Source organism: Microtus pennsylvanicus, chromosome X (assembly GCF_037038515.1).
Source record: "Microtus pennsylvanicus isolate mMicPen1 chromosome X, mMicPen1.hap1, whole genome shotgun sequence".
In the NCBI taxonomy this organism is placed as follows: domain Eukaryota; kingdom Metazoa; phylum Chordata; class Mammalia; order Rodentia; family Cricetidae; genus Microtus; species Microtus pennsylvanicus.
In genome coordinates, this window is record NC_134601.1 from 116,780,469 (window position 1) to 116,804,145 (window position 23,677).

Below are 23,677 nucleotides of genomic sequence, written 5' to 3' on the forward strand. Positions count from 1 at the left end.
TGCGTTCAAGTTTTGCCTGCATGTGTGTCTGTGTGAAGTTGTTAGTTGTGAAAATTGTAGAACTGGAGTTACATACAGTTGTGAGCTGTCGTGTGGGTGCTGGGATTTGAGCCTGGGTCCTCCGGAAGGGCAGCCAGCCAGTGCTTTTAAACGGCTGAGCCATCTCTTCAGTCCCCCTGTCCCTTTAAGAGACAAGCCCCCGCCTTCTCCCAACCCCTCCCCCTTCCACGAAGGGAAGCAGATCGGCCTCGTGGTCCAGGATCCGCCTCCTCCAGTCTGTATTCTCTGTTGCTTTCCCGAAGAGGTAACTTCTGCTCTCTCCCCCCCCTTCAGGCTCTCTTTCTGCTCCAGCTCGCTTTGGAAGAGGTGGCTGCTGCCTCTCCTCCCTCCCTCCCTCCCTCCCTCCCTCCCCTCCCTCCCTCCCTCCCTCCCTCCCTCCCTCCCTCCCTCCCTCTCTCTCCCTGTCTCCTTTCCCCTAAACTATACCCACTTTCTCTTCATGACCTGTCTATCCGTCTCTCACCTGCTGCAGCTCATCGTGGGACCAGCTGCCCTGCCGACCCAACCCGGCGAGGTCTCTCACCCACTGCCTCCCACCCACCTGGGACCAACAGAGGCCTCGAATGGTAGGACCAGCTGCCCCTCGTGGCCCACTGCTGCCCATTGGGGAACTGCACCCACCACTTATATTCAAACCATTACAGCTTGATTTTCAGTGTTTGTACCGATATGGGATCAAACTTTGTGAATGCTAGGCATACACTGAGCTACATGCCCGGCTTTTCTTTAAAAATTAACTTTTTGTTTTATGCGTATTGTGTGAGTGGGTATTTACTCTCTCTCTCTCTCTCTCTCTCTCTCTCTCTCTCTCTCTCTCTCTCTCTCTCTCTCTCTGTGTGTGTGTGTGTGTGTGTGTGTGTGTGAGAGAGAGAGAGAGAGAGAGAGACGAGAGAGAGAGAGAGGAGAGAGAGAGAGAGAGAGAACTTTTAGAATCCCTGGAGCTGGAGTTATAAACGGTTTAGAGACAAGCATTGAGTTCTGGGAACTAAACTTGGGTTTTCAGGAAAAACAGAAAGTATTCTTAACCACTGAGCCATCTTTCTACCCCCAGCTTCTGAATCCTGATGCCCTTAGTTTACTGGATGTTGAAACTGTAGCATGACTTTTAATCTGCAGCCAGATGAACATCAGGCCAAATGTCATTTATCTTCTTTGCTTCTGTGTATGATTCTGATTTCTTTGTTGGTGTGTTTAGTTTGCTCTAAACTGAAGATAAAATGAACTTTTTAATCAGTGGTTCTCAACCTGTGGCTTACAGCCCCTTTGGGGAGGTTGAAGGACCTTTTCACGGGTTTGCCTAAGATAATCAGAAAAGATAGGTATTTACTTTATGATTCATAACAGTAGCAAAATTATTATAGTTATGCAGTAACAACTAAAATAATTTTATGGTTGGGGTTACCACAACATGAGGAATTATATTAAAGGGTTGATTAGGAAAGTTGAGAACCACTGCTTTAAAGCTAACCAACTGCTCAAGGTCAGAGACTTGGTGTAGTAGGTTTTTAAAGTTAACTAGAATCTTCTATGGTACCAAGTTTGCCTTAGAGATGAGATACATGTTTATTATGTAACTCATTATGCAGTAGAAAAGTCAAGGCAGTAGAAGTAGGAAGGTTGTGAGATACAATGAAAAAGTATTTTTCTCAAATGATTGCTGTAGGCCACACCTAGTAATTACAATTAAACTTCACTAATGACTACAGGAACAATGCTGAGTTTAGCATTGAGCTGAATTGTACCTTTGCATTCTGTATAATGAAAAGGTCTGTTTCACAAATTAATTACTAGTGCAGACAAGATTATTGAGTGGAGAGGTTGTTTCCAGAACTTTCAGAGGCAACCATTTACATATCACAAGTAAATACTTGATAACTATAAGCACTCAGGATACTAGGTAGAATCTTATCTGCTTGCTAAAATGGATTTCACAGACTGTATTTTCAGATGCTATGTAATCTTGTCTTTTTTGTTTCCTTTCCCCGTTTTATTTTTTTGTTTTCAGTATTTTTAAAGATTATTTATTTATTTATTTATTATATATACAATATTCTGCCTGCATGTATCCCTGTGGGACAGAAGAGGGCACCAGATCTCATTACCGATGGTTATGAGCCACCATGTGGTTGTTGGGAATTGAACTCAAGACCTCTGGAAGAGCAGCCAGTGCTCTTATCCTCTGAGCCATCTCTCCAGCACCTGTTTTCAGTATTTTTAAATTTTTATTGAGCTCTACATTTTTCTCTGCTCCCCTCCCTACTACTTCTCCCCTCCCCTTCAACCCTCCCCCAAGCTCCCCATGCTTTCAATTTACTCAGAAGATTTTGTCTTTTTTCTACTTCCATGTAGATTAGATCTATGTATGTCTCTCTTAGGGTCCTCATTGTTGTCTAAGTTCTCTGGGATTGTGATTTGTAGGTTGGTTTTCTTTGCTTGATGTTTAAGAACCACTTATAAGTGAGTACATGTGATAATTGTCTTTCTGGGTCTGGGTTACCTCACTCAAAATGATGTTTTATAGCTCCATCCATTTTCCTGCAAAATTCAAGATGTCATTATTTTTTTCTTCTGTGTAGTGCCCCATTGTGTAAATGTACCACATTTTCTTTATTCATTCTTTGGTCGAGGGGGAGTTAGGTTGTTTCCAGGTTCTGGCTATGACAAACAAAGCTGCTATGAACATAGTTGAGCACATGTCCTTGTGGTACGATTGAACATCCTTTGGATGTATACCCAAAAGTGGTATTACTGGGTCTTGAGGAAGGTTGTTTCCTAATTTTCACCACACTGACATCCAAAGGGGCAGTACCACCAGCAATGCAGAAGTGTTCCCTTTATCCTACAACCTCTCAAGCATAAGTTGTCATCAGTATTTTTGATCTTGGCCATTCTTACAGGTGTAAGATGGAATCTCAGAGTTGTTTTGATTTGCATTTCTCTGATGACAAAAGGCTATGCACTCTTAAAATCACGAACATTGGCATTAGATAAACATATTCTGGGACTAGTTCTGCAGTTAAAGAGGCACTGGTTGCTAGTTCCGAGGACAAAATCCCAGCACTCACATGGCAGCTCAAAACCATGTTGCTCAAGGCATAGGGGATATGGTGTCCTCTTCTGGCCTCAGATGCCAGACATGTACATGGTACATAAACATACATTCAAGCAAAACACTCATACACTTAAGAGAAAACTAAGTAAGTGTAAAATTATTTCTCTTATTATGTTAGCAAATATGTTATCACCTTATTGAGGTTGACTATTTCTAAAAATAGGATAATAATAGCAGTCTAGCCCAGCCATCTCATGCTTTTTGTTAATTTTTTGTTTTGTGTCTTAAAGATTGAGTCTTGCTATATAGCCCTGGATGGCTTAGCATTCACTGTGTAGTCTAGGCTGTCTTGAACTTGCAGCAATTCTCTGACTCAGTCTTCTGAGTACTAGGAATATAGGTGTGCTTCCCCATAACTAATTTTAAGACATCTCATTTTATGAGTGAGTAAGTTCTGGTTCAAAACTTAAATAACAAGGGCTTGAAGATGGTTCCTTTGGTAAAGTTCTTTGCTACAAAAGCATGGTGTTTTAGTTGCTTTTCTACTGCTCTACAGATACAAAGATCAAGGGAATGTATAAAAGAGTTTTGTTTGGTTGGAGCCTCCAGCTCACCCCCCGTTCCTCCCTCCCTCCCTCCCTCCCTCCCTCCCTCCCTCCCTCCCTCCCTCCCTCCCTCCCTCCCTCCCTCCCTCCCTCTAAACCTTGTCCAATCAGAGAGTCTCTGAACAAAGAAAAGGCACCAAAAACCCAGTTCAACAAGCTTGTTGAGTCTTGCAACTTCTGAAGTTGCCAGCCGCCCAATCTCCTCATAGGCACTCAGTTTTTGACCATAGTTGGGCACAAACCCAGCTTGTGGCAGACACACATCTTCACCCCTTGCCTACTATTAGAGTCCTGGAGAAGTCCCACAAAAGACCACCATCCATGTATCCAATCAGCAAGATTTTATTCCAGCATGCTGGAGCAGTCCATCCCACACAAAGGCAAAATTGCGACAACCCCCAGAGAAGCTCCCAGGCTTCTTTTAAGCACAGATAAGGGGAGTTCCTAGAGCAGTTATTAGGTCATTTTAGATATGATTGGCCTAAGCAAGTGGAAGTCATATTAGTACATTCTAATTGACTATGGCTAGCAACGGCTGGTTAAGGTTACAGCTTTTCCATTTTGAGGGCAGGCTTGGAAAAGTCCCAGACTTTGTCCTTATTTGGTTAATCTGTTGACTGTAACTGCATGTACCAGGCCTCTTCTTTCTTGCTGTTAGGGGTGTTAGAGATTGATTGTCCTCTGTTTGTGGCTCCCTCAGAAACTGCTTACTCAGTCTCAGAAAACTGAAATTGAGGCCCGATCCCTGAGAGAAGACCAAGCAGTCTTATGTTATTATGTCTGTTGGTCCTCTCATTACCCTCTTGAATAGTGCATCATCTCAAATCTTGGTGATGTTTCTTCCTGGTCTACAGATTTGTATTGTTGTTTTAAAACCATCAGTTGGACTATGGAGATATGTTCTTTGATGAATTTTATTAAGGCATCAATTATACATTGTCCACAGGTCAGAGCCAACAGTAAGATGATTAAGGACCCAGCTAAGACTGACAAGAGTAATTAACCAGGGTAACCAGTTGAATAGAGATTCATATCATCCTTCATTTTGTTGTTTCTCTAATTATCTATCATATAACCTTTTTTGAGAAAGTTCATGGAATCTTTTATAAACCCCAAGTGGCTAGCATAAAAACAGCATTGTTATCTCATAGCTGGACATAAACCTCCCTGTTGAAGGAACAGTAAATCTAGTCCCTTTCTATTCTGGAGGGCCATCTCAGCTAAAGAAGAGAGCGATTCCTCCAGATGGGTGATGGACTTTTCTAGGGTGACTATGTCTGCATCTATGGCTGTGCTCAGAATCTGATAATTCCGATGTTGGAGGATGAGGACTGAGGTTCTCGCGCCTATGACTCCGGCTATACCCAAGCCTATGAGGAAGGATATTAGGACAGTTGTGAAAATCTCCCATTTGACATCTCAGCTAGTGGTTCTAGCTGATGGGGAACCACTTCATCAGGGACATAAGCTATCCCAGAGACCAGTTGTACCAAGACACAGAAACACCGAATGACATTTAAAACTTGGATATGTATGTAGGAGGTTAAACCTGTGGTACAGGCCCACCAGGCATTGTCCTCGGGTAGGGGAAATTAAATATCCTATTCCTGGTGGACTCTGAGTTTTATGCAGAAGCCAGCATAATTAGGTGGGGATTGGCCCACACTGAGGCAATTTCTTTTCACAGATTATAAAGTAAGTCTCCCTGTGCCTGAGCGTTGTCGTCTGCATGTTGGGAGAGCTGGTATACTTCTCATTATTGGAATCCCCTCATAATAAAGGAGTTTTGTGTTCAGACGGAACCAACAGGTCTTGATGAGGCTTGACTCTGAGGCATTTAGAACCAAATAGGTAGCTCTCAGAAGGGTAAGGAGACCTAGGTTGGAAAATAGTTTTGTAGGAGCAACCTCAGTTGCCAAAGACAATGTTCTAGTTTTCTTTGGAATGCCCATTATTTTATTGGAGCCCAGGGACTTTTGTGGGTGTAAGGGCTGAATGTCTAACCAGATGGTGAGTAATGCCCTTGGGTCTTTTCCTATTGGTCCTCTGATTTGGCCACAGAGCCTTAAGCCCTAGGTTTTTCCTGATGTTCAACTGGATGTCTTTTTTATCAGCATTAGTGAATTGAATTAATATTGAGTTGCATGCTGCTTCTCCAGTGAATTTTCATCTTGATAAAGTTTCTATTCTTTGGGGTTTCCCACCAGTGATCCCTGTAGACACAGCTCCATGAAGCACAGAAATAGTCATTTATTTCCCCCAGAGTTCTATCTGGTCTTATCTCTATCATGTCCAGGGAAAACACAAAAAGGGGTGATTCCTTGTAACTTAGCATTAGATATCTTAGTCCAACCATAAAGCATGCCCAAGTCAAAGTATAAGTCAGGAAACCAGGTCCCCAAAGGGGCTGCATGAGAAGTATTGTTCAGGAGTCAGCATTGATAACCTTCCATGTAAGATTAAAGGTTAGGTGCGGGTTGTGGTCCCCCATAGTGACCAGACTGGAAAGCCCTAACAGGCATGTCCTAAGAAAGCATAGGGACAAGCCCATCACTTAGCTGGATTGGTGACTTTCTGGACTCTCAGTTTTAGAGGATCTGGTGAGTGTGCAATGGTTCTCTAAAGTCTGGAGTTGACTTCCTCTGGGGTGTAGACCTCAGGATCAGCATGTGGGTCCATGGGTTTCATGTGTAGTAATATGGGGCGGCGACGGGGCTGCATCCCCAAAACCCCGGCCTCCTGCTCGACTCGGCTAGCTTATGCCCCGAAATAATTACACGGACACTGTATTCTTTCAAACACTGCTCTGGCCCATTTCTAATCATCTGTGTAGCGCCCCTAGGTGCGCTTACCGGGAAGATTCTAGCCTAAGTCCATCCTGGGTCGGAGCTGGGGCATGGTGTGCGTCTTCCCTGGAGCAGGTAGCATGGCGTCTCTCCTGCGTCTGCTCCGGACTGGAGAGCTGAGGAGTCTGACCTCACTTCCTCTTCCTCCCAGAGTTCTGTTCTGTTTACTCCACCCATCTAAGGGTGGGTCTATCCAATGAGCCTAGCAGTTTCTTTATTGCTTAACCAAGGAAATCAACAGATTGATATATGACACTCCCACATCACTTCCCCTTTTTCTGTTTAAACAAAAAAGGAAGGCTTTAACCTTAACATAGCAAAATTACATATAACAAAACAGTTATCAAGTAAAAGTTACATCAGAAACATTTATACATATAACAAAATTGACAGTAAATCTCTATCAATAAAGCAAAATCTATACTAATGCAAATTATTCATGTCTATATCATATCCCCCTTTAAATGTAAAAGAACATTTATAAACTATATTTGGGAACATGGGCGCAGTTTTTTCTCTCCAAACTGCTTCCTGCTGAATGGGGGCGTCGTTAATTAGGTCTTTCATGGTATAACCTGTGTGCCAGGTTCATCTCAGTTGGCAGTTGAGCGAAGCAATTTTCTGAAGATGTTCACAGCAACCCTTCAGGAGGACGTGGTCCATCATACCAAATCGGAATAGAAGAAATCCATAGAGTCTCATCCTCTGTGAAAACAAAAGAAGACTCTCTCCAAAGCATCATATCCTTAGACCCAAATTCTGAAATCGTAATACCCTTATATCCATTCTGGTTTAGCTTGGCAGCCCAGGTAATGAAATGTCTCTCTGTACTTAGCTCCTTCACAGTCAAAAATTTTAAAGAAAACACAATAATACAAAGAATCCAGACTCTCTGTGAATTTTCCATCTTTACGCGGCTTATTTTTATTTATATCTATAACTATCTGTACTCTGTCTCTTTAAAGACTTTACCCTTTTTTTAAAACCATTAACTTTAATTTGTATATTCTTTTTCTTCTCTCTCCCAAGCCTACGTACATTCATCCAACAGTGTGACTCATTTAGTTGTCTGAATCTGTCCTATTGTGAATCTGCAATTTTTTACTATCCAGGAGCACTTTTGATTTGCGCCTTTAAATCACTAGGCGCTTAAGAATCTAAGCTGAGACATTCCTAAGTTAACTTTTTGCTTTTTGAGCGTATATCTGTGGACCAGGCTGTCTTTGAACTCTCAGAGATCCGCCTGTCTCTGCCTCCCAGGCATTGGGATTAAAGGTGTTTGCTACTACACCTTGAACTCAGAGATCTGTTTGTCTCTGCCTTCTAGGCACTGGGATTAAAGGCGTGTGCTACCACACCTTGAAGTCACAGAGGTCTATCTCCCTCTGCCTCCCAAGTGTTGGGATTAAAGGTGTGTACTAAGACACACAACAACTCTCTTCCTTTTTTTGTTTTTTGCTTTAAGAACTTTAACTTTCAGCTTGCATATATTTTTAACACACAGTAAACCATTCAGAAATTTTCTGTCTTTGAATCTCTCTTTACTGTATATCTCTTTTTCTGACCACAAGAGCCTTTAATTTACCAAGCAATATCAGTAGGACTAAAGGCGTGGCTTTGCCAGCTAGATCCAGTCCATTCCTTAGCTTTTCAGCCTCTTGGCTGAGGTACTGGCTGTAGCCATATTTATAGCATTTCAAGGTCCCTGCCAGCCAGCAAGCTACAACAGACAACACTCAAGTCCTCTCTCAGTAGCCGGCCCTCCTGCCTCAAACAGTCAGAGTTTGCCCTGGCAGGATGGCCCAGAAAGCCGGCATTTTTAAATGGCACAGCTTTTTTCCTGCTACGGCTGAAAACCGAAAAGCATGCGTTCAGCTTTTCGTCAACATCGTTTAAGTGTTTCGTGGCAGGACCTCTTAATGAGCTGCAGGCTTTGCAGCTAAAGCTGAGTCAGGAAGCCTCTCTTAGATGAGGCGCTTGCTTGCCTCTGGCAAGCAGAGTAGACCCAAGAGATTGCCACAAGAAACATGCTTTACTCTATTCTTTTCCAAGCTTTCTCAGGCTTTCTGTGGACTCAGTTAGCCACACGTCTGGGAGCCATTTGTAGTAATATGGGGCGGCGACGGGGCTGCATCCCCAAAACCCCGGCCTCCTGCTCGACTCGGCTAGCTTATGCCCCGAAATAATTACACGGACACTGTATTCTTTCAAACACTGCTCTGGCCCATTTCTAATCATCTGTGTAGCGCCCCTAGGTGCGCTTACCGGGAAGATTCTAGCCTAAGTCCATCCTGGGTCGGAGCTGGGGCATGGTGTGCGTCTTCCCTGGAGCAGGTAGCATGGCGTCTCTCCTGCGTCTGCTCCGGACTGGAGAGCTGAGGAGTCTGACCTCACTTCCTCTTCCTCCCAGAGTTCTGTTCTGTTTACTCCACCCATCTAAGGGTGGGTCTATCCAATGGGCCTAGCAGTTTCTTTATTGCTTAACCAAGGAAATCAACAGATTGATATATGACACTCCCACATCAGAGTGGTGAATCCAAGTGGGGACCCTTATCCATTTTAACAGCTGTGGGTGTCGTCAGGATAATGTGTGGGGTCCCTTCCAACCAGGCTCTAAGGTTTTCTTTTGATGTCGTTTGATGACTATCAGATCCCCTGGCCAGAACCCGTGGGGCACAGGAGGCAGTTCATTCCCATAGACTGCTCATAGCTGGGACCAGAGTTGCTTCTTCACCTGAGAGGGAACTTGTAGGGAGGAGAGAAATTTGGTCATAAAATTCAGCTAATAGTCCTACTTTAAGGTTGAGCAGAATTGGTAGAAATCATACATGATTTCTAATGGAGTTAGGCCCAAAGTATAGGGGGAATTGTGAATACAGTAAAGAGCAAAGGTAAAGAAAGTTACCAAGTCACTGCCAGTCGCAAGGGTTGATTTAGTTCAGGTCTCCTTAAGGGTCTGATTCTTCCTTTCTGTTTGTCCAGAACTTTGGGAATGGTATGCATAATAAAGTTTCCAGTTAGTCCCCATTACCTTAACTAGTTTTTGTGTTACCTGAGTGATGAATGCAGGCCCATTGTCTGAGCCTAAGAGCACTGGAAGGCCATACCTTGGAATAATCTCTTCTAGTAGTTTCTTGACTACTGTTGCAGCTGTTTCATGTTTAGTTGGGAAGGCTTTAGTATTCTGAAAAAGTACCTATGAAGGTTAATTAGTATTTATAACTATATAGGCCTGGTTTTACCTCATTGAAGTCAATTTCCCAGTTGACTCCAGGTTGTGTTTCTCTTTCCTGGTACTCCGTTCTTGTGACTCCGCTCTTTGCATTCACAAAATGGCATGTGGGGCAAAACTATGACCTCTGCTGTCTTAGATTTAAGGCAAACAAACAAACCAAAAACCAAACCAAACCAAAACAAAACAAAATAACTTAAGCTGTGTTCTCCCTTAAAAGGTCTTGTATTTTCTTCTCTTCAAGGTGGGTACTCTGATTTATCTGCCAGACTACTTGTGTAGCTTGAGTGGCAAAGTCTGATGGGAGAATGTTGCAGGGAAAACCGCTTGTTTGTCCCTGCCACCAGAACCAAAATAATTACACAAAACTGTATTAATTAAATCACTGCTTGGCCCATTAGCTCTAGCTTCTTATTGGCTAACTCTTACATCTTAATTTAACCCATTTTTATTAATCTGTGTATTGCCACATGATACACAGTGGCTTACTTGGTAAAATTCCCAGCGTCTCTCCCTGCCTTCCTTTCTCCCAGCATTCAGTTCCATCTTCCCCGCCTACCTGAGTTCTGCCCTATCAACAGTCCAAGGCAGTTTCTTTATTCATTAATGGTAATCACAGCATACAGAGGGGGCTCCCACATCAGGAGAATGATTTGTTCATCTGGGGTCTTGAACCATCTTTTCTTTTTCTAGGAATTTGTATATGTGTGGATCCTCTGGAGCTCTTAGTCAGTGTAAACTGGACATTCTGGCAGCGTGGGTGCTACCAGCTTTGATGGTGAGACCAGCAGGACAGTCCTCTTCTAGAGGGCAGTTTCTTTTGCTGTTGTGTCTGCCTGGTTGGTTCTCCTTGAATGGGGTCTTCTCCTTTCTGGTGCAATGTGTAACAGCTATTTCTCTGGGCAGTCCTACGGCCAGTAAGAGATGAACAATCTCCTGTTTGTTTTTAATTAATTGTCCTTCTTTGTGCAGTTAATAATCCCCTTTCCTTCTACATGAACATGTACCATGGCAAATGCATATCGGCTATCAGTATAGATGTTGTTTCTAATCCTTTCCTGATTGTAATGCTTTAGTTAGAGCTATCAGTTCAGCCCTCTGAGCTGATATCCCAGGGGATAGGACCTCTGTCCACAAGACCTCGTCCTCGATGGTGACTGCTGCCCCTGCATACCTGGTACAGTCCTTGATAAAACTACTGCCATCAGCACACATTACCTCAGCCCTCTTTAGAGGGATGTCTCAGGAGATCTGGTCTGATCCCGTAGAGACGACTCAGGATGTCCACAGAGTCATGAAGAGGTTGGTCCAGGTCTGGATCTGGCAACAGGGCTGTAGGATGCAAGGCACTGCTGCTGGTGAATTGGATTCTGGGTGGGTTTAAGAGCAGAACTTAGTGATAGGTCAGCCTAGCATTAGTTAGCCATCTATCAGGAGGGTGTTTAAGGACTCCATCAATAGCATGGGGGCTATCATTTTAAGGGTTTGTCCCAAAATCAGTTTGTCTGAGTCTTTAATAAAGCTGTCGCTGCTATTATGAGTGGGCAAGGGGGCCATCTAGTGGCCACTGGGTCCATTTTTTTCCCCAATAAGTAGGCTATCTGCCTCCTCCACGGGCCAAGGGCTTCTTGCATCAGTACCCCCTGGCAACTCCCTCTTTGTCATCCACACATAAGTGGAAGGGTTTGGTGACATCTGGTAGTGCTAAAGCAGGCCCATTTAGTAGAGCTGCCTCGATTTCCTCAAAAGCTTTTTCATTTGTGGAGTGAGGTCAAGGGGAGCTCTTCCCTTGTGTCTTCCTATAGGAACTGTGCCAATGCAACAAACCCTGGAATCCAGAGCCTATAGAACCTGGAAGGCAGCAGGAAATCTCTCACCTCCCAGTGATCGCCAGGTCTGGAGATCCTCAGGATGGTCTCAGTTCTTGCCATTGATAGCCTTCTCTTGCCCCCCTTGAGTGTGCATTCCTCCGTGAGTTACTGCAGTCTCGCAGAGCTTTCTTTGCTGACACACACTATCCCAGGTTGCCCATTGTTTTGAGCAGTTCCTCAGTGGCAGACTTGCAAGTCTCCAAGGGGTCAGCTGCTCTTAGAAAAGCGTCCACATATTATAATAGACAGATGTCAGGGTGGGACTGTTGGTATTCACCCTAGTCCTCATGGAATGCTTCATCAAAGATGATGGGAGAGTTTTTGAACTCCTCGGGTAACCATGTGCAAGTCAGCTGTCCACTGAATCTATCTCTTGGGTCTTTCTGTTCAAAGGCAAACAAGGGATGACTGGATGGAGCCAGTGGCAGGCTAAAGAAGGCATCCTGAGAGTCAATATAGTATAAACATTTCTTTCTGGGGGCAAGGTACTAGGAAGTGTGTAAGGGTTAGGCACTATGGGGTGAATGTCTTCAACCCATTTGCTAACCTCTCAGAGGTCTTGCACTGGTCGATAGTCATTAGAGCTAGGCTTTTTAATGAGCAACAGAGGCATCTTCCAAGCTAATGGGCAAGGGACCTGATACCCAAGTCTCTGAGGTGTTTGATGTGCGGAGTAATCCCCAGTTCGGCCTCCCTAGGCATTGGATATTGTCTGACACATGTTGCCATTGCATTAGCTTTTAGCTGTACTAGTATGGAGGGCCTGTGTGTTGCCAGTCCAGATTCTCCAGTCTCTGCCCATACCCGGGGAATTTTGTTTAGCCATTTTAATTTTATGTTTGATCCAGGGGGTTTGTAAACAATTTATATTCATCTATAAGTGACATGGTGAGTATATGTAGTGCCTCTCCCTTTAGATCAGTCACTGTTATTCCAGTCTAGTTGAAATGGATGTGAGCCCTCATCTTGGTCAATAAGTGTCTTCCCAACAGTGGTACAGGTATTCAGGGCTGACCATAAAGGAGTGGGCTAGCTGGCCTTTTTCTTTGTCTACTGATCTTTGAGTAGTCCATGACTATTGGCTCATCCTTGTGGTCCCTTTTGTCCAGGATAGCTTTTGGGACATTTGGCTTAAGGGTTGTTTCATGATGGAGTGCTGTGCTTTGGTGTATACCAGAAAAATCTATGAGTTTCCCCTCCACCATTAGGGTTACATACGGCTCAGGGAGGAGCTCTGAGCCCTATTCCCTTCAGTCGCTTTTTTTTTCTAGATCTAGTGCCTCTAGTGGCTCTGCTTTTGAGTCCTATCATTCTGGGAAATTTTTTTTGTTTGTCTATTTGTTTTACAATGACCTAATTTCTTACAGTAGGCACATTGGTTTCTTGGTAAGCTGGACTTATTGATTGATCTTGATTTTAGGCTTTTTCCTTCTTGTTTTGAGGTTTCAGACGAGATCAGGTGCTGTGTTCAGGGTGATATTTCTTTTTTTTAGATTTATTTATCTATTATGTATACAGAATTTTGTCTGCATGTATGCCTGCACACCAGAAGAGAGCACCAGATTTTATCATAGATAGTTGTGAGCCACCATGTGGTTGCTGGGAATTGAACTCAGGACCTCTGGAAGAGCAGCCACTGCTCTTAACCTCTGAGCCATCTCTCCAGCCCCTAGGGTGATATTTCTTGCCTGCCAATTGGGAAATATTTTAAGCTGCGTTATTTTTGTTTTTGTTGCATTTGTTTAACTCTGTGAAGTTACTGTGTCTGTCTAAAATACCTGATGGTCTAATAAAGAGCTGAACGGCCAATAGTGAGGCAGGAGAGAGAAACAGGTGGGGCTGGCAGGCAGAGATGATAAATATGAAGATAAATCTGGGGGAGAAAGAGAGCTCTGGGAATGAAAGAGGAAGGAGGAAGATTTCAGGTGCCAGCCACCCAGTTACCCAGTTACACAATCAGATATGGAGTAAGAAGGAAAGAAAAGGTAGACAGGAATAGAGAAAGATAAAAGTCCTGAGACTAAAGATAGATGGGATAATTTAAGTTAAGAAAAGCTGGCAGGGGCTGGAGAGATGGCTCAGTGGTTAAGAGCACTGGCTGCTCTGCCAGAGATCCTGAGGTCAATTCCCAGCAACCACATGGTGGATCACAACCATCTATAGTGGGATCTGATGCCCTCTTTTGGCATAAAGGTATACATGCAGATAGAGTACCATATACCTAAAATACATAAATAAATCTTAAAAAAAGATAAAAGCTGGCAAGAAGCAAGTCAAACTAAGGCCAGGCATTTATACTAAGAATAAGCCTCCATGTGTGATTTATTTGGGAAATGGGTGGTGGGTCCCCCAAAAGAGCCAAAAGAGTTAGAGTAAAAACAATGCCCTTAGTTTCAGGGTCACCTAATAAAACCAAGAGGACCTTAGTGAGGCCTTGAGTTTACTTATCTAAAGCCTTTCCTAGTTGTCTATCTTCTGGGTTTTTCTTTGTGTGTGTTGTACACTTTTTTTCTGAAACTGCAATGAATTCAGCTAACTTCTTACCTTCAAAACTTCTAGTTTTTGTACTTATGGTGAATGTCTGGAGCTGAATGGTTGACAAAAGTCAGGCTCACTGCAGATCTATTCTCTGGTGCTTCTGATTCCAGGGGAATATAGGTCTTGAAGGCTTCTATCAATCTCTCCAAGAAAGCTCCTGGCATTTTATCATGCTCTTGGCATGCCTGATTTACTTTAGACAATTTTAGGCCACCTTGCAGCAAGAGACTCCCAATTAACTTCTGGTGGTAGACTTTTAGCCTCTCCCTAGCTTCCTCTATGTTGAAGTTCCAGTAAGATCATGTCAGGGGAAAACCAGCATTTATGAGGTCTGCATTGGTAGTTGGTCTTCTATCTGGACCTGGAACCACTTTCTTTGTAGTAAGCACATTGGTCCTTTTGTAAAGGTCTCATGTTTTTATCATGGTGTGCATGGGCAGAGTTGAGAGTAGCTAGGGCTTGTAATACAGTCATGGTGGTACACCCCACCTTCTTTAGCAGATCTTTGCTGTCTCTGTCATCAAACACTTTCTGAGCTATCTCTAATAGTTCTGACCTGTTTTTTCCTGCAAACACATCCATCTTTTGTATCTTTCTATGTATGTCAGGGGCTGACTGAATAACAAAGGTCAGATTAATCGTTTTAAGATTTGCCAGGTCCTCTTTGTCTATGGGTGTGTATAACCAATAGGACACGGTCAACAAAACAAAATGACAGCCTGCAGAATGGGAAAAGATCTTCACTAATCCATCAAACAGAGTTGATCTCCAAAATATACAAAGAACTCAAGAAATTGGTCACCAAAAGAACACATAATCCAATAAGAAAATTGAGTACAGATCTAAACAGAGAACGCTCAGCAGAGGAATCCAAAATGGCTGAAAGACACTTAAGGAAATGTTCAAAATCCTTAGTCGTCAGAGAAATGCAAATCAAAACAACTTTGAGATTCCATCTTACACCTGTAAAAATGGCCAAGATCAAAAACACTGATGACAACTTATGCTGGAGAAGTTGTGGGATAAAAGGAACACTTCTGCATTGCTGGTGGGAATGCAAGCTGGTACAGCCCCTTTGGATGTCAGTGTGGCAATTTCTCAGAAAATTAGGAAACAACCTTCCTCAAGACCCAGTAATACCACTTTTGGGTATATATCCAAAGGATGCTCAATCGTGTCACAAGGACACGTGCTCAACTATGTTATAGCAGCTTTGTTTGTCATAGCCAGAACCTGGAAACAACCTAAACGCACCTTGAATGAAGAATGGATAAGGAAAATGTGGTACATTTATACAGTGGAGTATTACACAGAAGAAAAAAATAATGACATCTTGAATTTTGCAGGAAAATGGATGGAGCTATAAAACATCATTTTGAGTGAGGTAACCCAGACACAGAAAGATAATTATCACATGTATTTAAACATAAAGCTAAGAAAGCCAGCCTACAAACCACAATCCCAGAGAACTTAGACAGCAATGAGGACACTAAGAGAGACTTACATAGATCTAATATACATGCGAAGTAGAAAGTAGAAAAAGACAAAAATAATGGAAATAGGTTAATTTAAGATGTAAGAGTTAGTTAAAAAGCCTGAGCTAATAGACGAAAGAGTATGTAATTAGTATTAAGCCTCAGAATGGTTATTTTATAGCAGCTACAGGAGCTAGTGAGCAGGACCCAGTGGGTAGAGAGAAACCTGTCCAGGGGGATCAGTGGAACGGAGAATATTTGTAGCTTCTGGTCCCTGTTTTTGCATCTGTTACCTTAGATACATTAGTGGGCTTTCAGGCTGCCTGTTGAATTCTTTCTGGCAAAACCTGGTGATATTCAGTGACTGATCTACCTCTCTCTGTATTATAGTGCTATTGGGGTTTCCTTCTTGTCAGGGCATGGTCAATTGCCTATGCCATCTGGTCATCAACCATTGAAGCTATTCTGGGAGGTGAGCTTTGATGAGAATCTGTTTCTTTTCTTCAGTAGTGAAAAGGGTATGGAGCATCTGCTGACAGTCATCCCACATGGGGAGATGATTGAAAAAGATCAAATCAATTAGAGGAATCAAGGAATTGGGATTAGTGCCGAAACGGGGGTTCTGGTTCTTCTGGCTGTAGAGATCTGTGGTGGGACATATAGGTAATGATTGTCTAGAAATGGCCGTAGGGGAGCAAGTACTGAAGGAGGTGCAACCCCAGAACCAGAATTGGAGAACCTGGGAGGATCATATGGGACTCCCCATGGGTGTGGAAGGTAGGGAAAAGCTGATGGGGGAGAAGATAGGTGGAGGTAGGGAAGAACTAGATGATGGGGTAGGGGCTGGTGCAGACAGGGTGCAGAATGAGGCCTTAGTAGTGGGGACTAGGGGGACAAAGGTAGAGGTTGAGGTGAAGAGAAGAGGGTAAATGTGGTTATATGGAGGAAGAAGGGGTTCTTCCTTATGTGAATCATGCAGAATGCTCTTTAGAGGAGGCTCATTAGTCTCTGGTACAGAACCTCTAAAGGTCCCTCTGCCAACAACCAGGGCTTGGCTACCTTGACCATTGCGGATCATACAGCCCTTTGTGTGGTGTGTGTGGGGCAGGTTGGAAGTTGCTTCAGTCCAAGTCAATATGTATCCAGTCTGATCTGGGTGGCTGGGCTTATCAGGGGTGATATTAATCATTGACCAGATCATCTGAGAATCAAAAGTACTCTGGGAGAGCTAGTCAACCCTGAATATGGGCCATTCAGCTTCAAAGAATGTTTGGAGGTGATGCTTGGTGATAGAATAATCCTCCCTAACTATAGGGGGTAAGGTTTATCAAAATTCTTTAGAACATAGGTTAGGGGGCTATTAGGCTTGCTAGTCTTATTACCCATACTATCTAATAGTTCAGTTGTCCCAAGTTCAGAATAAACTAATTATCACAGAAAGCACAAATGGCAGAAAGAGGACAGTAAAAATGAAGTCAAATAAAAGACAAGACATACAAAGACAAGACAAACAGGACAAAAAACAGACCAATAACCTCATGAGGGCAATGTGATGTCTTTTTTTTTTTAGTTTATTGAGACAGGACTTCTCTGTAGCTTTGGAACCTGTCCTGGAATTAGTCCTTGTAGACCAGGCTGACCTGAAACACACAGAGATCTACCTGCCTCTGCCTCCTGAGTGCTGTGATTAAAGGTGTGTGCCACCACCACCCGGCAGTGATGTATTACTTTTTAACCTGGAAGGAGAATACTGGGGTCCCATCAAACCCTCCCACATCCCAGATAGGGATCCCACAAAACAGAACCAGAATATAACTCACCAGGAGCCTCTGTAGATGCTTTCTCTTTTTCTCAGCACAAAAGTTCAACCTGATAGTTCTTGAACTGAAGACAGTCTTAGAACATCTCAAGGCAGTATGTGTCTTCTGAGGTAGTTTCCAGTCCCCGGTTCCGGAGTTCCTGCATGAAGGCCCTGGTTTAGAATTTGGATGGGTGGTCTGAATCTCTCTGGGGCCTCCAGAAAATGTTAATTACAACAGTGAGAATAAGACCACTGCCACAATTTGTGCCAAATTTGACACAAGCTTGATTTTTTTTATTGGAGTGCACCTAAGAACTGGCCAGGGTTAAAGAGAGCAGCCCCAAATCCATCTCTTGAACCCCTTTTAAGAAGTAAAATCATGAGTAGTTTTACAGAAAGGAGATGATGGGGCAGTCAGGAAATAAAAAATACTGAAGTAATATTATACCCTTCTCAGGTCTTTGATGGGGTTAAAAACTAGTTCTACTTCTAGCATTCCTTATTTATCAAACTTAAAAAAACTCACAAAAGAAGTGTATATGGTTAAGAAACATAAAAAGATAGTTTTGGATTGGTAATGCAAGTTAGAATAGAAAATGAATTAGGTATAACCCTTTGGAACCACCAAGATAGAATAGATAATGGAGTATTTTCTTTGAATTTGTCAAATGCAAATAGACCATACACTGTTAATGTAATTCTTGACTGTATATATTGTATATAGTTATTGTACTTATTGTATACAGTTTTTCTATGTTAGTTATAAACTTCTCTTTTTATACAAAAAGGGGGAAATGTTGTGATATTTTGTTTGTTTTCTGACAAATAAAGCTTGGCTGAAAATCAGAGGGCAGAACTAGCCACTAGTTAACCATAGAGGGTCTGTAGGTCTGTACAGACAGGAGACAGGAAGTAACAATACAGGGCAGAAGACAGGAAGTGATAAGGCAGGGTGCAGACAGGAGCTCAGCCCTTTGGTCAGAGGAACTGAAGAGGTAGGAGATCACTGGTAGCTGCTCTGCTGCTTCTCTGATCTTTCAAATTTTTACCCTGATATCTGGTTTTTATTGTTAATATTAATTAGATTTATGCTTCACTGGAGTATATAAGAAAGCAATAAAAGATAGCCCAGAGGAGCAAGTCAGTAAGCTGTGTTCCTCTATGGCAGTTTGTGCCCTGACTTTCCTGAATGATAGACTGTAATCTTGGAGGTGAAATAAGCCCTCTCCTGCCCAAGTTGCTTTTGATTATTGTTGTAGGGAGGACACTTTTTCATTTCCCGGCTGCCCATACTCCTGAAATAGCACATAGAAACTGAGTTAATTAAATCACTGCTTGGACCATTAGCTCTAGTTTCTTATTAGCTAGCTCTTACTTATTAATTTAACCCAGTTCTATTATTTTATATTTTATATTTTTCCATGAGGCTTGTTGGCCTACTGACAAGGTTCTGATGTGTCTGTCTCCGGTGGCAGCTCCGTGGCTTCTCTTAAACTCCACCTTCCTTCTCCCAGCATTCAGTTTAGTTTTCCCCACCTAGCTCTGTTCTTCCCTGCTCTGCTATAGGCTCAGGACAGTTTATTTATTAACCAATGGTATTCATAGCATACACTGGGGAATCTCACATCAGGTCATGGTGTTTATCACAGCAATAGAAACCCTGGGACATCTTACTGTCTCTTTGTACTCAACTCTGAAAAAAAATCTTGTATGTGTCTTCTAGCTCAACAGTTAAGGAGTTTTTCCCTCTTCCCTTGCTTGTAACACTGCCTTTACAAATCATAGGGAGCTAGAGGACTGGTATAGTTATAGTTTGATTTTTTCTGTTTGGTTGGAATGCTGTTGGTTCTCTGAGGGTCCTTGTTGCATACTCATAAGGATATTGAGTTCAGTGGCTTTGGTTGCTTTACCCCTTCACTATGGATGTAAGTCAAATGGTTTTGACATTACCACCAGGTCTTAGGAGTTTCAAGTGCTGCCAGTATGTGTGCCATCTCAAACTTTCTAGGTTTGTGGTTCATTTTTACCTCAGGCCTGGAGGTGATTGTCACTTTTCCCAAAACTTATTTATTATATCATTGAGAACATTAAGTGCATTTAAAGAGCTTCCCACCCTCTGCACTTAGTGAATAACTGTGGTTTTTTTATTTTTCTTATTCATTTCTAGGAAGATGAGGGTGTTCCTTACATAGCTGGAAGATAATGAATGGTGTTACCTAGTGGAGTTTTGAACTTCAATGGTTGGCCCAGCCTCCTGAGATTGGCCTTATAAACATGGATCACCAGTGAATAATTTTCTATTGTTTTCTTTCTATTTTTTTTTAATACCAAGACTAATCATATAGCCCAGGCTAGGTTGGAATCTTCCCTTCATAGCTATGAACTAACAATCCCTTCTGCCTCTTTCTGTATTCATTGAGTGCTTGGATTTTAGGCATGTGTCAGGCCAGTGGACTTAAAAAAACCCTTTTAGGGCCAGGCAGTGGTAGCACACACCTTTAATCCCAGCCCTTGGGAGGCAGAGGCAGGTGGATCTCTGTGAGTTCAAGGCCAGCCTGGTCTACAAGAGCTAGTGCCAGGAAAGGCTCCAAAGCTACAGAGAAACCCTGTCTCGAAAAACCAAAACAACAACAAAAAAACCCTTTTATTCTAACTTTACTTTCTTTCTCTATTTTGTCTTTTTTTAAAAGTAGAAGTTTTAGTTTATTTTTGTGTATACATGTGCATCAGTGTAGAGATATATGTGCATGAGCACAGGTGCTGGGCTAGGGAAAAGAAGCATGTGCTTTTAGCTGCAAAGGTCTTTCTGCAGCTCTCCCATTAAAAGAAATGATTTTTTGTTTATATGTGTACACTAGAATAGGTGGAGATCATAAGACAACTCACTGGAGTTGGTTTTCTCCTTCCACTAAGTAGACCCCAAGGATCCACCTCAGGCTGTCAGGCTTGGCACCAAGTGCCTTTGCCAGTTGAACTATCTCAGCAGCCTTTGGCTTATCTTTTAATTAACAGACATAGTAGCGGGTTTTCTTATGGCATTTCATACATACTTTGTCTTGGTTGGTGCCCCACACACCATGTCTCCCACCTCCTTGTCTCAAAGTGTAAACGATTCTGTTGATTAATATTCTTGTCAGCTCTTGGTATTGTGAGACATAAAATTTTGCTGAATAATGGGCTTAAGTATCATGTTGGTTTGAATTCCCATAGTCATTAATGATGTTGAGCATCTTCCCCTCTTTTTCTTTTCTTCAGAGCTTATTTGGATGTTCTTGTTTGGATATTTGGTGAGGAGTGAAGCTCACCAAAGAATGTTCTTCCTTTGTGGTAGAAGAAGAGTCCTCCTTTGGTAAGACTGTCCTCTTCAGTTGAGCATACATCATCGTGAGGAACACAGATGAATTAGTGAGGGTGTGATAGGGACAATGATCTAACCAGAAGGACCAGCAGAACCAATCCTGGTGATCAATGCATGACATGTTTCTTGGAGAGGTTACCTTCTCTTCCATTTTTCAAAGACAGCCTCTTTCTGTGTATTCTAAGAAAACCCAGAATTTTGCTTTTGTCTTCCCTCTGCCCCAGCTCTCTCAAGTGCTGAGACTACAAATGTGTACTATAGTGACTACTGGTGACTTTCTGTCTTTTTTGTTTTTAAAGGCATTGTGTTCCCTTTTAATCTAGGCTGATTTCAAATTTGTCCCAAGACTTTGTTAAACTCAGGAATCCTCCTGCCTCCTATGTGCTGGAATTACAGGCATGGACCACTGGCGAATATGCTCTTTTCTTTCCTTTTTGGTTTTGCAGGTGCATAGGTTTTGTTATATCTATAGACTGGCTTGAAGACTGTGTATTTCATGGAGCCCTAATTTTGTAATCTTGAATAGTGGGATTATAGGCATGTACCAATATTTTATGTTTTAAAACTCTGTTATCCACCATCTCTCCAGAATTGGAGATTATAGGTAAAAATCTATATCCCTAGTCCTCTTATTGCTTTTTATTTCTAAATATGGTTTCACTAGGTTACCTAGGTACGCACACATATACATATACACACAAACATATATATATATATATATATATATATATATATATATATATGATCTAGGACGTGTTGCATCTTGTACTGGTTGGTTTTGTGTGTCAACTTGACACAAGCTAGAATCATCAGAGAGGAAGGTGCTTCAGCCGAGGAATTGCCTCCATGAGATCCAGCTGTAAAGTATTTTCTCAATTAGTGATCAAATGGGGGAGGGCTCAGTCCGTTGTGTGTGGTGCCAACCCTGTGCTGGTGATGCTGGGTTCTATAAGCAGGATGAGCGAGCCAGAGGAAGCAAGCCAGTAAGCAGCACTGCTCCATGGCCTCTGCATCAGCTCCTGCCTCCAGGTTCCTGCCCTGTTTGAGTTTGCATCTTGACCTCTTTCAGTAATGAACAGCACTGTGAAAGTGGAAGGCATATAAACCCTTTCCTCCCCAACTTGCTTGTTGTTCATAGGTTTCATCACAGGACTAGAAACCCTAACTAAGGCACATCTCGTTTACAGAATCACACCATTCTGTCAGTTTCCACTGAATAGTGTGGAAAAGATTATTGTATTCTAGAGTTTTGTTAGCTCTTGATATTGTCAGATTTATAACTTTTGCCAAATAATGAGCTTCAGTAGCATATAGATTACAGTATCAATTTGAATTTCCATAATAGTTAATGATGTTGAACATATTTTCCCATGGTATTTATTTATTTTGAGATAGAGTCTATGTACCCCTGTCTGGCTAGGGAACTCATAGAGATCTGCTTGCGTCTGCCTCCCAAGTGCTGTGATTAAATCATGTGTCACCATGCCCTGCTTGCTCCTGTTATTTAAAAAATTACACATTTAGTGTGTGTGCATGTACATGCACAGAAGGGCACACACATGCCATAGCCCACTGATAAAAAATAAAGGACAACTTTTGGGAATCAGTTTTCTCATTACATATTCTTGGTTGAATGTTGAAGGCGTTAGTCACAAACAATCCCACACCAGTTTGGAATTATGATTAATAGGGTGGTATTTATTTAAAGGGGAAAAAACTTACAGATCACTGTCCCAGACAACAGCCCGCTGCGCAATCAGGAAGGAGTCTAGTCGCCAGAAACAGAGCAATAAGCAAAAAGAGAGAGAGGAGGGAAGTGGCCGCTTTTTTAAAGAGAGAGACCATGCCCCAATGGGCTGGTATCTCAGCGGCTATTGGCTGGAAGAGCGGAAAAACATCCCACAACACCTCCCCCTTTTGTTTAAGTAAGAGAGTTCTAAACCTACTATGAAATTATATACAGTAAGTACAAATATCCTATTCTAACTAGCTTAGGTCTTGTATAATAAATAACTTGGCCAAGTCATGAGAGAAAAGTAACTACATTTATATAGTCTTCAACCCCATTGAAGATATGAGAAGGGAAATAATGTTACCTGGGTAATTAGGAAGTTCAGTAAAACAACTTCCAAAACATGCAACAAATCACAGAGACAACTAGCTACCTGGACAATCACCCAGAGTCACGTTTGCAGCGTTGAAGCAACCAACTTTGGCTAAGGCCTAACATAACTGACATACCATTTTCAAAAGGCAAGCAACTTTTCAAAACTATCTTACCCTGTCTTGGCAGGATATGACAGTCCTGTTTTATCCATTGATGCACAGTCTGTATCTCTGTCAGTGGTTGAGGTATGGACATTTCTTTGCCCAAAGGCCAGTTCTGCCAAAAATAAAGGCTCCAAGTGGAGTGTCTTTGGTGCTCAACATTCTCTCGGGAATAGATTGGTGCTGCCAGGAGCAATTGTGTCTCACTATCACGAAACTCTGAGTTAAAGGCCATTTTCTACAGCTCTTTGAAGAGGTTGAAGATTATCTATCTATACTGAGTATAATCTCTATGTATCTAAAGAACCTGATTAGCCTAATTATAAATGACAAACTTAGATGACTATTGATCTATATAATTCTCAATATCTATCTAACTTAAAGACTAAGATAATAAACAACTGTGTAACAAATGAGGATAATAACCTCCAAATATAAACAATGTACAAATATACATTGCAATATGATAAATGTATATTAATACACAAACAATATATAAGTATCTTAATCAGAGGTAGAAATGTACACTGCAATATGGTAAATATATATACTATATGTATATCAATACAAT

The 23,677-nt window shown here is 42.2% G+C and overlaps 1 long non-coding RNA gene across 1 annotated transcript in view; it reads left to right on the forward strand.

Annotated features, from left to right (window-relative positions):
• Positions 1 to 538: 538 nt before the first annotated feature.
• LOC142841020 (uncharacterized) overlaps positions 539 to 23,677 on the forward strand; it is a 42,046-nt gene continuing 18,907 nt past the window's right edge. Inside the window, exon 1 of the long non-coding RNA XR_012909001.1 lies at positions 539 to 626. This is a non-coding gene — a long non-coding RNA (uncharacterized LOC142841020). The remainder of the gene's footprint in view (positions 627 to 23,677) is intronic.